Source organism: Podarcis muralis, chromosome 4 (assembly GCF_964188315.1).
Source record: "Podarcis muralis chromosome 4, rPodMur119.hap1.1, whole genome shotgun sequence".
Taxonomy (NCBI): Eukaryota; Metazoa; Chordata; class Lepidosauria; order Squamata; family Lacertidae; genus Podarcis; species Podarcis muralis.
This window is the reverse complement of record NC_135658.1, coordinates 33,790,089-33,796,088: the sequence shown is the minus strand read 5'-3', so window position 1 is coordinate 33,796,088 and position 6,000 is coordinate 33,790,089. Positions and strand designations below refer to the sequence as shown.

At 41.1% G+C, this 6,000-nt stretch overlaps 1 protein-coding gene across 1 annotated transcript in view; it reads left to right on the top strand.

The window, feature by feature from the left end:
- Positions 1-329: 329 nt before the first annotated feature.
- Positions 330-6,000, top strand: part of BOC (BOC cell adhesion associated, oncogene regulated) — a 67,696-nt gene continuing 62,025 nt past the window's right edge. The window contains exon 1 of the mRNA XM_028726574.2: positions 330-448. The gene's annotated coding sequence lies outside the window, so the exon portion shown is untranslated. The remainder of the gene's footprint in view (positions 449-6,000) is intronic.

Below are 6,000 nucleotides of genomic sequence, written 5' to 3'. Positions count from 1 at the left end.
CAATTATTTGAGTTCCATTGTTAGAGATAAAAACAAATCACAAAATTCAGATCAGAATCTGACTTTGTCATAGTTTATGACTATTTGGATTTGGGCTTCTGATTTGGGGTGCAGTCTCGTTCCCTCCCCACTTCAACTATCCTGTTTATTTGCTCATTCAGAATTAGATGGCCTGGGAGGGTGAATAAATTCACCATAGCAGGATGTATGAGAAATCTCACTGGCACAACAGCCTGAATGAGCAAATTTAAAGGAGCCCGTTTCCCACTAAGGATCTTATCGAAACACCACTGTTCAATTTCTTTTCAGCACCATCTTTCATCTGGAGTGCTCCTGTGCCCCCCACCTTCAGCAGCACAATATCAAACAGCTGGAGTTTCGGCAGCTCTGAGGATGCAGAGTTTTGAAGTAACTGGGGAAGCAGAGAGAAGCCATCCATTTTTGAGCAGTGAGTTGAAAATCTTAAAACTGTTTTTGTTAATCAGTCACTGATGTTAAATAGATGTTAACACTCTGGAAAAAAAGGAAGCCTTTGTTAAAGATTCAATCGACCGACCCTTTTAAAGGTGTACGGACAAAGTATAAATTAAAATCACAGAATATACAAGCCAGGGAAAATAATGATTATAAAATATGGTAATCCTGCATGCGAATCTAAACAAAATTAAAGGAACACAAAAGAAGAAAACGTTCAGGCCTTCCAACATACCAAAATTCCCCAAGCTCAAAATCTGAGACGATCTGATTCGTTTTGATGAAAGGTGATTTTGAAATATAACGACTTCATTTCTCATCGGTATAGCAGAAATTATGCTTCATTCCCATTGTTAGACATTATAAGTGTTAGCAGTGATAGAAACAATAAGCTTGTATCTATATGTGGACAGGATGTGAAGATTTCCTGCTCCCACCTTGTTTTACATATGATGTAATATGCTTCAGACACACTCTTGCCTTCCAAGGCCGTGTCTGTACTATTGTAGTTTCAGATGCAAACCACATGCTCAGAAGTCAGTGTTAAAATGCTTGCATGCAAGTTTAAACCTCCAAATAACAAAGATTAGATGGTCAGAATGGCATTTAAGAACATAAACTTTTATGGAAAACTCATCCTGTTGTTAACTCATCCTGTTGCTGACATATGGAAGTGTTTACCTCCAAAATACCACAAAGAACATCACAGTATAACACACCTCTCAAGGGTGCTGCAGTAGTAAATTTCTTGCATCAGCGTGGGGTTGGACTTGAGGACCTTTCAATCTCTTTCCAGCTGTTAGATTCTATGACCCAGTGACTTCTTCTATGCCTTGAATAGCTGTATGGTAGAGAGAGGTTTGCCAGCTGTTGCTTCCCCCATCATTTCAAAGTTATGGTGGGTGATGCTTCACCTATTGAATTTATTTCTACCATGCATCTAGCGAAGGCATGGGAATAGTCTTCCAAGTCAGAAGCTGGAAATTATTGTGGGGATAAGCTCCACCAAGGAGCTTATACAGGGCAAGTGTCAACAATGAAAACTCCAGAAATAATAATAATAATAATAATAATAATAATAATAATAATAATAATAATAATTTATTTGTACCCCGCCCATCTGGCTGGGTTTCCCCAGCCACTCTGGGCGGCTTCCACAGAGACCAAAAATACACTAAAATGTCACACATTAAAAACTTCCCTGAACAGAGCTGCCTTAAGATGTCTTCTGAATGTCAGGTAGTTGTTTATCTCTTTGACATCTGAAGGGAGGGCGTTCCACGGGGCGGGCGCCACTACGAGAAGGCCCTCTGTCTGGTTCCCTGTAACCTCACTTCTCTCAATGAGGGAACCGCCAGAAGGCCCTCGGTGCTGGATCTCAGTGTCCAGGCTGAACGATGGGAGTGGAGACACTCCTTCAGGTATATAGGCCCGAGGCCATTTAGGGCTTTAAAGGTCAACACCAACACTTTGAATTGTACTGGGAGCCAATGCAGATCTCTGCGGCCACTCCCAGTCACCAGTCTGGCTGCCGCATTCTGGATTAATTGCAGTTTCTGGGTCACCTTCAAAGGTAGCCCCACGTAGAGCGCATTGCAGTAGTCTATAAGTTGCTGCAGAAATCAGAAGTTGCTGATATTGGACATTCTCTGGTATCTTAATAATTTGTTTTGAATGCAGAAAAATCATTGCCCTTCACCCACTTAAAGAAACAACACATTACAACAGAAGGGGGGGGGGAAGAGAGACACAATATTGAGCACATTTCCAAGAATCCACCACGAAGATTGTACATACTTGTCAGACACCCTGGCTGATTCACTTGTAGCTTACCTCTTTACTTTTGTTGTTAATCCTAGTTAATCCCCACTCCCACAGTAGGATTGAACCCTGGGAAGCTATACTGTACCAGAAAGGCAAGAAAAATCAGAGACTAGTAGAGACAACATTCTAGGTGTGAATATCTGCCCTGGGCTATTAAACTGATTGGCCTTCTAGGAGGCCACTGGCATGGCTCTCTAACATGAAATCACTTTGAACGGTGGGTGAGAGGGTTACAAATTTTGGCATTACCTAGAACTCATTCCACACTTGGGTGTGTTCATATAGTTATTTAAAAAAAAAAAAAAAAAAGCAGGAGATTTTCTGGAATAATCTCAAGGAAGGTGTCTGTGTACAAGAGACTTCACCCACCCCATGCATTTGAAGCACATTAAGTGCACCCTTGAAGCACACAGCTTCCCTCAAAAGAATCCTATGAACTATAGTTTGTTAAGGGTGCTGGGAACTGTAAACTCTGTGAGGGGTAAACTATGACTCCCAGGATTTTTTGGGGTGAAGCCATGTGCTTTAAATGTATGGTGTGGATGTGAACAGTGTCCCAATAGATGTTCAGTGTAGACCAGTGTGGGGAACCTGTGGCTGTCCATCTGTTGCTGTATTATAACTCACATCACCACTGACCTTTAGCCACACTGGCTGAGATTGATGAGAGTTATAGTTCAATAACCTCTGGAGGGCCACTGGTTCCCCACCACTGCTGTAGACCAACCAAGATTTATCGGACTTGATCTTAGAAGCCTGCCAAACTCTTGTGGACTTACAATTCTGAACATACGTTGTTTCACAGAGCAGGGATCCATGTGCTACCTACCGTGAGAGGATTGCAAAAATCTAGCCAGCAGTGCAAAAGTTTACGTGAATCTACTTTCAAGAATGGTCACATGTGAAACCCCACTAGTTAGTTTAATGAGGTTTTTCTATTTGAAGCAAATCACTTAAACACAACAGAAACTCTGAAGAAACCATAGAAATGTACTTTAGGCTAGATTGTTCATCTGGTGCAGCATTGTCCCACTTGAGAAATTCAACACAAATAAGGTGGCAAATTTTGAGTCCATTCACGCAAATAGAAACTAATACCAACATAAAAAGAGACTTTCTCTGAATGTGAATACTGTACACACATTCTTGTGTTTGTGAACAGTACAGGGAAGGAGAAATCTCTAACATGGTTCATCTTTATTCCCACCAATACAGTCTGTTTTTTGTGTGCGTACTGAGGTGTTTCATATTTATATATATTTAAAAAGTGTTGCCTAAACTACCTTATTTAAAATAATCACCACTGCCATCAAAAAGAGCTTCCACTCCAGTAAGGGAACAAAAATGTTGTTTTATCACCTTCCATAGAAAACATTAAAGCAGAAAAAAATATTACTGCTTCAGGTCTTATTATTTGTTTTCCCTGGATCTTTTTCAAAGTTTTGATTCTTGGGTAATGCAAGTTAATGTGCACACAACTTGTGCCTTTTTTTGCAATGTTCTAGTGGTGTTATGTAGAAAAACATCTCTGTCTCCCATCCTAGAGAATCAAAGGCATGAAGCAGCTTTGCAAGCTGAATCAGTATCAAAGTCAGCACATGGAACTCACATTAATAAGGGAAGGTAAATAGACTACAAGCTTGTTCATTAAAGAAAGTTCAGATTATAATCCCTCACCCTAAACAGTTAGATTAGGAGCGTGGGCTCATACAAACTTCCACTTGTCCTGTGCCTAAAAAGTGCAGGTCCAAGTGGTTTCCCCTTTGCCTTGCGCCACTTTTTGCTGGAAAACCCGCTTTTTAGCAATAAATCAGAACAAATGGCAATTCATGGGAAGCCCTATTGAAGTTTGTTCTGATACAGCGCTAAAGATTGGGTTTCCTGGGGGGAAAGTGCAGGGCAAACAGAGGTGTGGCTAAGTCCTGAGTCATCATCATCATCATTATAATTTATTATTTATACCCCTTCCATCTGGCTGGGTTTCCCCAGCCACTCTGGGCATCTCCCAACAGAATATTAAAAATAGAATCAAACATTAAAAACTTCCCTAAACAGAGCTGCCTTCAGATGTTTTCTAAAAGTCAGGCAGTTGTTAATTTTCTTGACATCTGATGGGAGGGCGTGCCATAGGGCGGGTGCCACTACCGAGAAGGCCCTCTGCCTGGTTCCCTGTAACCTCACTTCTTGCAGTGAGGGAATCGTCAGAAGGCCCCTGGCGCTGGACCTCAGTGCCCAGGCTGAGCACTTCTTCAGGTATACTGGGCCAAGATCTAGCCTGTTTCCCGCTTAATATAAGCTGTGAGCCACATTTATTTGAACATGGATTCCCCAAACCATCTGATCTAAATTCTGCTTTCAGATAGGAACTCAATGGGGATCATGTGGTCAGGGAGATATTGCGTTCAGACAAATACACCATCTCCGCGTTCAAAACCACTCTTATTTATATCAATTATTGGGCAAGTTATTTTGTTCTAAAATGGAGTCAACTTACTCCATGTTTTACTTTAAAATCTCTTTGACAACTAGTGGGATAACACAGCTCTTATCCTTGTTTTGTGACTGACTCTACTCATGGCCAGCTCATGGACCAAGCTATACTTGGAAGTTCTGAGACTACTTAGACTTTGGTTGTAGACCAAGGGAATTACATACTTAACCAGATGTCACCAGTTGAGGTCTGAAACAGTTTCATAAAAGTCTGGTGATTTTATTCTGGGTTTAGAAACCTTTATGTGAGTTGGAATAAATTAAGCAGGATAGTGGAATAATGAGTTTTAGTCTTGCGCTTCACTATCAGTATCAGCCTACTAGAATCTCAAAGGAATCCCCCTCCTAAGATTTAGCCATGTTTTCAACCTCCTGTGAGGCTTCACTAGAAGTGGAGGCATGGGTGGATGGACATACAGCTCAGAGCAGTTTGGTAGGTTGTTCCCCCATCCCGTTTCTAATTGCAAGATTTAATTTTTTTGTGGCCAGGTCTCATGATCTGAAGACAAAAGTGGGTAAGAATGCAAGAAGAGTTCTATTGGCTCAGATCAAAGTGTCAAGTGATACACATTGGGGGGGAAACTTCAAATTTCACACATAGGCGCATGAGTCTGAACTGGCAGTGACAGACGAAACCTTGGAGTCTTAGCTCAATGAAGTTGCTGACCCAGTGTGCAGCAGCTATGAAGAAGACAAATGCCATGCTAGGGTACATTAGGAAAGGGATTGGAAGTAAAAGTGGCAATATCATAATGGCTTTACACAAATCTATGGTATGACTGCACTTGAAATATTGTATATTGTTCTGGTTGTCCCACCTCAAAAGAGATATTGTAGAGATGGAAGAGTTTCAGAAAAGAGCAACCAATGATCAAAGGGTTGGAGCAACCTCCCAATGAGGAGAGGTTACAAATTTAGCTTTTTAGTTAAAAGAAAAGGTGAGTAAAGGGGGACAGGATGGTGGTGTATACAATTATACATTGTGTGCAGAAAGTGGACAAAGAGACGTTCTCTCTCTCTCATAGCTCTAGAACTTGGGGACATCCAATGAAGCTGAATGTTGGAAGATTCAGAATAGAAAAAAGGAAATACTACTTCATACAGCGCATTGGTAAACAATGGAATTTGCTCCCACAAGAGATGGTGATAGCCACCAACTAGGATGGCTTAAAAAGAGGGTAAGACAAATTCATGAAGCATACAGCCAGGATG